We start from the raw sequence: 11,493 nt of genomic DNA, 5'->3' as shown, positions 1-11,493 counted from the left end.
CCATTCTACAACCTCTCCGTATACACTAGTTATGCTCATTCATCTCCATTCCTTCTCTCGGACACACACATTTCATCCTCCACCAAAATTTCAAAAGTTCTATACACACCCTCCTAGCCACGTCTTGTGAGCCGCAACTATATCAACCATCACTCATTGCATCGTCTAGCTCTAAAAGGCGAAAAGGGAAGGAACCTATAGAGCAGCCTCCATTTGATGAAAAAAATTTAGAACCTTTTACCATGCACTACAATTTGGGTGGATGGCTGATAAAGAAGTCATATATGAGTTAGGCTTTCAAGTCACAAAAACTGAGTGCCCCGAAATCACAGAGAAGGTGGAAAAACGTCGATGGGAGCTCTTCACCGATCTGATTACAAGGGTGAATGCAACTCTGGTAAGAGAGTTTTATGCAAATGTGGTTAGACATGATAAGGCAGATAAATCCTATATAAGTTTCGTGAGAGGGGTAATGGTGGATTTTGGTCCCATGAACATCATGAGAGTGCTAAAGCTGCGAACCATACCCTTTACAGAAGAGAGCTATCACTCAAGAATAGATAACAACCCCAACCACGACCAGATTATGAAAGACATCTGTGTGGAGGGAACGGATTGGGACAGAGACCCCATGGGAAACCCAGATTTATAAAAATAGGAGAGCTCCTTCCTGAGGCTAAGGGGTGGTTCTAAATTGTAAGGAGATCCATTCTCCCTGCCGGAAACAACCCAGAGGTGCAATGGTGCAATGCATAATGAAAGGAGGAGAAATCAAGGTTCATGAACTCATAGCCCAAGGTATTTAGAAGATGGCTGAGAAGAGTGATTTTGGAGGAAGGTTAGGCTACCCCAGTACTATTCTCCGTCTTTGCAATAAGGCTGGGGTGATATTCGAAGATGGAAATCCCGAATGGATCAAAGTTGGCCTTCCAATCACTTTTCGTCGAATGCATGCTGCTGCAACTCCCCTACCTCAACGAAGACTACGAAAGAGGCCAGCCCATCGAGCTGAAGAAGGACAGCATCCACAGGAGCAAGCCCCAGCCACCTTAGACATGCACCAATTGCAAGAGGCTATTGATACCTTGTCAAGGCAATGCATGGAAAATCAAGGGGCACAGAAGGAGCTTCAAATGCAAATAATGGATCGCCAAGAAGAATCACTCTCTAGATGGATGAATCAGCAAGGGGAATGGCAAAAACAATTGATGGAACAGCAATTGGAACAAGGGAGACAATGGAGTGAGTTTTTTTATAACCTGAACCAAAAGCAAGATCAACAACAAGAAGCCATCCAAAAGTTAATCAACATCCAAGCACATCAAGGTGCACACATTCATGAGATGCATAGGAAACAAAGAGAACAGGCAGATCTTTTTAATGAATACAGAGCATTTTCGGAAAGGGTTTACATGAGCAAAACTGGATATCATGTAAACACCCAAGCTAGGCTTGGGTACTTGGTCGGATAACTAACTGTATTACATCCTGGGATCATAAAATATGAGGACGTAAAGGATGAATTAGCACGAGTGGAACGAGAAAGGGCCGAAAAGAGTCATGAATCAGTAAGGAAGGCACTAGAAGATTGGAAATAGCTAGAATGAATCGGATGAAAGGAAGCACAAGTAAACATAAAGAAGACAAGGAAGCAAAAGAACATGAGTATTTCAATAAGTGAAAGATGGTGGAGTTCTTTCTTAGTCTATTTTTCTCAAACTTTGAATAAGGAAAATCATGTATGAAATAGAACATGCTTCCATGAATAGTTTAGGATTTTTAATTCTGCATTTAAGGATTTTCATTGCTTAGGTCCATGCTCACTAGTCTAATGTCCCTAGTGTTCATAGTCATCTTGCTTATATGTATGCTTGTCCTTTAAGTTAATAAAAAAGAAGATGTTATGAAAAGAACAAGAGTGGAGTTATCTTGTGAAGTAAGTCCTGAATGATTGTGGTAGAGTGATTAATTAGCTAAGTTGGTTCACCAACAAGGTAGGACGGCAACTGTCTATCCTAAATCCTATGCTTGAAACACATCCTATGAGACTAACCAAATAATAAGATCCCAATAAGAAAAGAGAAAGAGCAATAAAAGTTGAAAAGGAAAGAAAAACAATAAGAAATAATGCTAGGCACCAAGGGTTTGAATACTGAGGCATGTGTCTGTGGTGTTCATGTACAAAGGATATACTTGGATGAATAAGCTCTTAGGGGTGCCTCATCACCTGGTAACTTGGCTTAACTAATCCGGGATTATCAGCTAAAAATCAACTATCAAGAGCAACCTTTGCTACAGAGCACTTAGCAACCCAAAGAGGTGCTGGACACCAAGGTCTCAAGAAAGAAAAATAACAAACCATGTGCCTGTGGTGTGTATGTCTGGGGGAAAGAGACTGGAGGGAGTAAGTCCTTAGGGGTGTCTTAACACCTAGCACCTTGAACCAACTGGGTCGGAAGTGTTGGCTGAAAGCTTATCTTAAACAGTCGCCCTCTTACAGAGCACTTAGCCTAAAAAGAAATGCAATAAATCCTGGAAGGGAAAGGAGGATCAATAATTAGGAAGTCTCAAAGGATGCAATCAAACAAGTGTTCAAGGGCATGATAAAGGCCTGAAATCTAGTAAAGGAATGAACCTAAGTTGCTATGCATGAAACCCAATAAACCAGGAATTTTACTTTTATTTTGTGCATCTTGTCTCTTTTATTCATTCTTCCTATGTTTTACTACTTGCTTAGGGACAAACAAGCTTTAAGTTTGGTGTTGCGATGCCAGGGCATCTAGGCCAATTTCACTGACCTTTTCTTTACTGTTTTAGGGTAGTTTCATGTATTTTCTTAGTGAATAAGGCAAGTTTTCGATGAAAATACACTTACACCTTGATTCAAGCAACTATTGTGAATTTTACATGATTTCATGAGGATTTTACAAGGATTGAATGACAAATTGATGATGCATAATCTCATGACTTGGGCTAGAGCTTTGATGCACTTTATTTTCTTAATTTCAGGACAAAGGAAGCAAGGAAGAACCACATTAGTAGCCACGTTAATCTAATTAATGTGACCACTAACGTGGAATGGGAATGAGCTTGCAACGTTAATAAGAAAAGTGATCACCAATAACGCCTGTGGAGCCATCATAAGCCTACGTTAATTGCCACATTAACTAGGTTAACGTGGAGATAAAGAGAGCTCTAGCGTTAGTGGTAAACGTGAACACCACTAATGCTCCAAAAGTTGGCAATTAGTCACGTTAAGAGTCACGTTAACTTAGTTAACGTGAACTCTAACGTGGAAGGGAGGAACAATGCCAACGTTAGTGACACTCACCTTTGTCACTAACTTTGGATCAAGCTAGCATTGCCCATGTTAGTGGTCACGTTAAGACCACTAACATGAAAGTTAACGTGGAGCTAAGATTGATGAGCCAACGTTAGTGACACTCACTTTTGTCACTAACGTTGGAGATGACATTCACTACCATGTTAGTGGCCACGTTAACCTAGTTAATGTGAACTCTAACCTGGAGAGTAGGGGCGTTTGAAGCGTTAGTGACAAAGGTAAGTGTCACTAATGCTCTCGAAGATAGGCATGTCCACGTTAAGAGTCACGTTAGTTATACTAACGTAAACTCTAACGTAAGGAAAGAGGGGCACAAGGCAATGTTATTAGGAAAGGTGATTCCCAATAACGGTTGTGAAGGATCATAAGGCAACGTTAGTGGTCACGTTAGTGCCCCTAACATTGAAATTAACTTGGACCATATAGGGTGGGAAAGTTAGAGAAAAAGGTGATTGCCACTAACGTTCTCAAACCCACAATTTCACTTAATGTTAACATCACCAACGCCCATGCCTAACTCACACTTTTCTGCAAGCTGAGCCCACTAAAGATTATAACTGCTTCAACTCAAGATCTAAGGCCCACATCAAGACTTAAAGAACTCACTAGAAGATCAAGAAGAGTAGTATATATAGGAGTAATTTTGAACTATAGAGAAGCATGGCACTTTTGAGAACTACCCTCTGTATATTTACTTTTCTGCATTTTCTATCTAAGCATGTACTTTTTTTTGCCATTTTCCATTTCTAGAGCTATGAACAACTAAACCCCTTTCATTGGGTTAGGGAGCTCTGTTGTAATTTGATGGATCAATTATAGTTTTTATCCTTCTTCTTCTTTCTTCTCTTTTGATTTACTAGAAAGCTTTTGATCTTAATTCAATTAGTTAGTTGTCTTAGAAAAGAAACTCTCCATAATTAGTCCTCTTTCGATCGATTTCTTTCTCTTAACTCTTGAGGATCTTGATCAGCTAGGCTATGTCTTCTTCTGAACAGTTCTAGAAAAAGGCTTGGCATATTTCCAATTCTTTTTGCCCGAGAGCTTGTTTGTGGGGGCTCATGTCCGTATTTCTGTACTTGAATTACATCTAACCTGGATCTCCTCTGAGCCTTGGAAAAGGGATGAAGAGATCATACTAGAAATGCTTTCTCATGTTGGACCAAATTGGGGTCTGGGCGGATATAGTGACATGTAATCCTCCCAACACTTTGATTTGGAAATACATGTGGTGTAATTAGTGACCACACTTCATCATTTCCCATGAGCAATTAAATCAAGGAATTGGGCAATTTTTCAAGCTTAGAGAGATTGGATTGCCAAGGAATTGGGATCCAATCACCTAGGATTGCCAAGGAGATCAATAGATGCATTGATTGAGGAAGAGATGAAAATGAACTTGATCCGGAGAATGCAACATCTCCTGAGCCCAATGAATTCCCCATCTCTGATCTTACCCATTCTCTTTACTTTCTGTCATTTATTTCCATGTTCATCTCCCCGATTCCCCATTTAAGATTCTACACTTTATTTCCTGTAATTTACTTTCCCGCCATTTAATTTCTTGCAACATCAACTACACTCTGTTTAGCCCAACTAGCATATTCTTCCAAATAAAGTTGCTTGACCAATCAATCCCTGTGGGATTCGACCTCACTCTATTGTGAGTTTTTACTTGACGACAATTCGGTATACTTGCCGAAGGGAAATTTGTTGAGAGACAAGTTTTCATGCATCAAGCTTCATAGAGGGATTCACCTTCCTTTTGTTTGAAGGTTTGAACTTCTACTCTAAGCTTACTCATCTTTTGAGGTGGAAAGAATTTAGCTAATAAGGTATTGACCAGCTTTTCACAAGAGTTCAGGCTGTCTCTAGGTTGTGAGTTCAACCATATACTAACTCTGTCTCTTACAGTAAATGGGAAAAGCATGAGTCTGTAGACATCAGGATTAACTCGATTGGTCTTAACAGTGTTACAGATTTGCAAAAATTCAATGAAGAACTGATGAGGATCTTCCAATGGAGGTCCATGAAACTTGTAATTCTGTTGTATCAGAGAAACTAATTGAGACTTAAGCTCAAATTTTTTTGCTCCAATGGCAGGAATAGAGATGCTTCTCCCATAGAAGTCAGGAGTAGGTGCAGTAAAGTCACCAACCACCTTCCTTGCATTGTTGGTGTTGTTGTTATTTTCGACTGCCATGTCTTTTTCTTTTTCAAAAATTTTTGTTAGGTCCTCTCTAGAGAGTTGTGCTTTAGCTTCTCTTAACTTCCTCTTTAGAGTCCTTTCAGGTTCAGGGTCAGCTTCAACAAGAATGCCTTTATCTTTGTTCCTACTCATATGAAAGAGAAGAAAACAAGGAAGTATGGAATTCTTTATGTCACAGTATAGAGATTCCTTGATGTGTCAGAGGAAAAGGAGAATATAAGGGTGAGGTAGAGAATTCGAACTTATAGAGAGAGAGGGGGTCCGAATTATCAAAGGAGGATAAGTGTTAGTGATTAAATAGAAGGAGATGAGAGAGAGAGAGTTTTCGAAAAAAAAAAGATTTTTGAAAAAGTGGTTAGTGATTTTCAAAAATTGGGAGAGAAAAAGTGATTAGGTGGTTTTGAAAAGGGTAAGAAATAGTGATTAGTTGAAAAAGATTTGAAAATAATTTTAAAAAGATAAGAAGTTAGAATAAAGTTTGAAATCAAATTAAAAGAGATATGATTGAAAAAAAATTGATTTTCAAAAGATATTATTTTAAAAAGATATGATTGAAAAGATATGATTTTTTTAAAAATTGTTGATTTGACTAACAAGAAATTAAAAGATATGATTCTAAAATTGAAATATTGAACCTTTCTTAACAAGAAAGTAACAAACTTAAAATTTTTGAATCACAACATTAATTGTTAGCAAGGATTTTCAAAAATATTAAAAGAAAATTGAAAAAGATTTGATTTTGAAAAAGATATGATTGATAAGAGAGGATATGAAAAAGATAAGATTTTGAAAATTTTGTTTTAAAACTTGAAAAATTAAAAAAAGATTTCAATTGAAAACAAAATCACCTCATTGTTGCTATCCTGGCGTTAAACGCTCAGAATGGTATCCATTATGGCGTTTAACGCCCACTTGGCTACCTCCTTGGGCGTTAAACGCCCAGCCAGGTACCTTGGCTGGCATTTAAATGCCAGAATTCCTTCTTCACTGGGCGTTTTGAATGCCCAACTTTTTCTTTGTGATTCCTCTGCTGTATGTTCTGAATCTTCAATTCTCTGTATTATTGACTTGAAAAGACATAATTTTGAAAATTTTTTTGAATTTTAATGATGAGAGAGAAAAACAACAAAATGAAACTAAGCATGAAAAACTAAGATCAAATAAACAATGCATGCAAGAAGACTTTGAATGTCTAGATGAACATCAAGATAATATTTTTTTGAAAATTTTTAAGAAAAGAAAGACATGCAAGTCACCAAACTTAGAAATTTTCATATTAGAGACACTAACAAATTGAGAATGCACATGAGAAACAACAAAAGACACAGAACAAGAGAATTTAAAGTTTAGACAAAGAAAATCTTCAAGAACAACTTGAAGATCATGAAGAACACCATGCATGAGTTTTCAAAAATTTGCAAAAAATAAAAAACATGCAATTGACACCAAACTTAAAAATTGACACTAGACTCAAACAAGAAACATAAAATATTATTTGGTTTTATGATTTTATAAATTTTTTTGTTTTTTTCAAAAATTATTTTGAAAAAGAAAATAAGAAACTCAAAATTTTTAATAAGAATTCCATGAATCATGCAATGTTAGTCTAAAGCTTCTGTCTAAAGAGATTAGACATGGCTAACCAAGCTTCAGCAGGACATTACATACAACAGCCAAATTGATGGGAATCAACTGGCTCCTGTGATGATAAAAGCATCATCTGAATCTCTAGAATTCATTCTTAAAAATTCTGAAGAACAAAATAAGCAGAAAAATACCGAATCTAAGCAACAAGATGAACCGTCAGTTGTCTAAACTCGAATAATCCCCGACAACGGCGCCAAAAACTTGGTACACGTAATCGTGAGTTCACACTTCTCTCACAACTCCTCGCAGCTGACCAGCAAGTGCATTGGGTCGTCCAAGTAATACCTTATGTAAGTAAGGGTCGATCCCATGGAGATTGTCGGCTTGAAGCAAGCTATGGTCATCTTTTAAATCCCAGTCAGGTAGATCCAAATGATTTTGAGGTTTTGATGATAAGAAGATAAATAAAACATAAAATAAGATAGAAATACTTATGTAGTTCATTGGTGGGAATTTCAGATAAGCGTATGGAGATGCTGTGTTTCTTCTGAATCTCTACTTTCCTATTGCCTTCATCCAGTCATGCGTACTCCCTTCCATGGCAAGCTGTATGTTGGGGGATCACCGTTGTCAATGGCTACCGTCCGTCCTCTCGGTGAAAATGGTCCGGCTACGGGTTACGTAGTGCTAATCATCTGTCGGTTCTCGATCATGTCGGAATAAGAACCATTGATCTTTTTACGCACTGTCACTGTGGCCAGCACTCGCGAGTTTGAACTCGTCACAGTCATCCCATCCCAGATCCTACTTGGAATACCACAGACAAGGTTTAGACTTTCCGGATCTCAAGAATGCTGCCAATTGATTCTAGCTTATACCACGAGGACTCTGATCGCACAGAATGGAAGGCTCTGTTGTCAGGAGAAGCAACCATGCGTCATGAACCAGGAGGCGAAGAGATACACACTCAAGCTCTCGCAGATAGAATGGAAGTGGTTGTCAGGCACACGTTCATAAGGGAGGATGATGATGAGTGTCACGGATCATCACATCCATCAGGTTGAAGTACGAGTGAATATCTTAGAATAAGAATAAGTGTGAATTGAATAGAAGAACAATAGTACTTTGCATTAATTCATGAGGAGCAGCAGAGCTCCACACCTTAATCTATGAGGTGTAGAAACTCCACCGTTGAAAACACATAAGTGATAATGGTGTTCATTGGCTTCGGCCCCAGAAGGGAAACCAGAATAACCAAGACGACTAATACAATGAGAAGAAGTAATATTTATACTAAAACTAGTAGCTAAGGTTTACAAAAAATGAGTAACTAGGGTAGATAGTGCAGAAATATACTTCTGGGGCCCACTTGGTGTGTGCTTGGGATGAGCATTGAAGCTTTCACGTACATAGGCTTTTCTTGGAGTTAAACACCAGCTTTGGTGCCAGTTTGGGCGTTTAACTCCAATTCTAGTGCCAGTTTGGGCGTTTTACGACAGAATTTTTATGCTGACTTGGAACGCCAGTTTTGGGCATCAAATCTCGAGCAAAGTATAGGCTATTATACATTTCTGAAAAGCCCAAGATGTCTACTTTCCAACGTAATTGAGAGCGTACCAATTGCTCAATTTAAGCACAAAAATGCTTGTTTTCACATTTAGGCACAATTTAGGGATCAAACACAAAAGTATGCTATTTTGGTGATTAAGTGTGAGTTTATGTGATGAAATCCATCCAAATCAAGTCAAAATATCTCATCAAATATGGACTCATCAATTCCCCCACACTTAAACAATAGCATGTCGTCATGCTAAGCTAATAATCCCTAGCTCACTCCAAGCCAAGACCATTTTTATTCTTTTAATCTTCCAAGCCAAGACCATATTGCTTTATATGTTCATTTCTTCATTGACAACCCCTTGATCTCTACAACCAAAATTTCCATGCTCATTGCCCTCAAGTGATTCCTTGGGAGACGACCCGGGAGTCAAATACTCTCGGTACCATATCTGCTTGATTTGTGACATGTTTAGCATTCTATTTTGATAGGGACCAATTGTGGTGTTTGGAACTATACTAGCAACGGGAATCCATTTTTTTGAAAATTCCGAACCCACCTTAGGTCCCTCTATCAAATTTTGGCACCGTTGCCGGGGAATTTAACTTTAAGTACAATGAGCGCCATGATTTTGGTTGTGTAAATATGTGAATAGTATAAATAGTTAATTTTTGGTTTGCTACTTGGCATTAATTGTAGATACTACTTTCGTCTTTAGTTAGTCTTAGTAGTTGTAGATTGCTAAGTTAGTTCTTATTTTTTTGCCTACTTTTGTCTTGCTTTTCATAATTGCATGCTTTCATTGCCTCCTCAGTTGAGTGACGAGGTCGCTTCCAAACCCGAACTTGGCCACTTTTGATCCAAAAATTGAAAGAACTTTAACTCGTATAAGGCAAGCTCAGCGTTGGCTAGCTTTCGTGAATAGTGAATCGGGCTCCCTTGAGGATCATTCCCATTCACTATCACCACCAATCCGTGACCATCATTCTCCAATCAATGAGGAGACTTTATATTCATCTGTGGGGAGTACTGAATTCTCTTTGAGTGACTCAGGTGACACCGTCATGGCAGACCCACCTCGAAGGATCACCTTGAAGGAAGCCGGAGCTCCCGATTTTAATTTGCAACCACTTCAAATTCTGTATCCGGCCTTGGATCTGAATTTTGAGCTTAAATCTGGCACAATTAACTTGCTCCCCAAGTACAATGGACTTCCTGGGGAGGATCCTCTAAAGCATCTTAAGGATTTCTGAGTTGCATGGGCAACTGCGAGAAGGCATGGCGCGAATGAAGCTGCGGTGTTGGTCTTCGCTTTCCCTTTCTCTTTGGAGGGAAAAACGAAGGAGTGGTTTTATACTCAGCTGAGTGAAGTTAGATCCAATTGGGACTTGTTGCGAAAAGAATTTTCGGAGAAGTTCTACCCTCCCCAAAAAATAGACAAGCTGCGAAGAGAGATCTCTTGCATTGTGCAACGAGATGGAGAGACTTTGTATGAATATTGCGAGAGATTTAAGAAGTTGCTAGAGGCTTGCCCTCACCACTAGATTGATGAGTTGGTTCTGATCAGTTATTTCTGTCAAGGAATGCACCACCAAGACAATCTTCTCCTAGATGCTGCGAGCGAAGGGTCATTGACCAAGAACAAAACCGTTACAGAAGCTTGGGAAGTTATATCGGACCTAGCAGACTCAACTCAACACTCAAGGGCAAGGAGCCCACAACCAAAAGCCTTGAGTGAGGCTTCTCCCACCGGAGATGCAATTTTGACTAAGACCCTCGTGAGATGACAATTTTGTTGAGGCAAATCACCCAAGGGCAACAAATCCCTCAAGCGTTGATAAATGCTCCACCCCAACCTCCACGGATAGAAGGACCATCAAGGATATGTGGTGTTTGTGCTTGCAATACTCATTACACTGATGAGTGCCCTCAAATCCAAAAGGACACTACATTGGCGGTTGCTAACCCTTACCCAAAAAGACCCAACTACAACCAAAGATCCTACCCACAAGGAGGTAATCAAAACCAAGGGTGGAGAGATAACTCGATCCAAAGGTGGAACCAAGTTCCCCAAGCTCAACCTAACCAAAATGCTCAAGTCTACCACCATCAACACCCACAAGGTCAACCACAATACCAACAACCATACCAGCAACCCTCACAACCTCAACCTCAAGTGAAGTATCAACATCCAAATAGTAGATCTAATCCTTCTCAAGTTAACCATGCCCCTCCCTCCAATCAATCCCACATGAATGACACAATTCACACCTTCATGCAAGAACAAAGAGAGTTTCATAAGAAACAAGATGCCTACATGGCTACAATAGCCAAAGCCCTTACCCGTTTAACCCTCCCTCCTCAAACCACATAAGGCACCCAACAAGCTACAACCTCAAGTAGTTTGCCCTCACAACCTTAACCCAATCCTAAAGGAAGCATAAATGCCATTACTCTTAGAAATGGTACTAAGTTGGATAAGAATGTGGCTATACCTTCAAAGTTGAGTAAGGAAATAAATAATGAGGAGGTAGAAGATGAAGCAGAGGTGATGAAGGGTGAAGATGAAAATATTGATAAGGGTAAGGTAGAACCACCAAAGGCCAAGGAGCCAAAGAGAAAGACCTTGCTTGAAGAGCCCTTGACCATTCCTCAAGGATGTGTTCACTCACAAAGACAAGCTTGGAAACCTCAATAAAAACCCGGTAGATGATTCTATCTCTTTTTTAGTTCCCAAAAAATGCAATGATCCCAGCCCATGTTTGGTGACTTGTTTGATTGGTGGGATTATGTTCATGG

At 39.2% G+C, this 11,493-nt stretch overlaps 1 non-coding gene across 1 annotated transcript; it reads right to left on the bottom strand.

The window, feature by feature from the left end:
- Nucleotides 1-10,134: 10,134 nt before the first annotated feature.
- LOC127740322 (small nucleolar RNA R71) lies at nucleotides 10,135-10,240 on the bottom strand. The gene has a single exon (XR_008001001.1). It is a non-coding gene; the product is annotated as a small nucleolar RNA R71 (small nucleolar RNA).
- Between the last annotated feature and the right edge of the window lie 1,253 nt (nucleotides 10,241-11,493).

The sequence above is a fragment of the Arachis duranensis genome, chromosome 6 (genome assembly GCF_000817695.3).
Source record: "Arachis duranensis cultivar V14167 chromosome 6, aradu.V14167.gnm2.J7QH, whole genome shotgun sequence".
NCBI classification, from domain to species: domain Eukaryota; kingdom Viridiplantae; phylum Streptophyta; class Magnoliopsida; order Fabales; family Fabaceae; genus Arachis; species Arachis duranensis.
The sequence above is the reverse complement of the archived record's forward strand: the minus strand, read 5'-3'. Positions and strand labels throughout refer to the sequence as shown.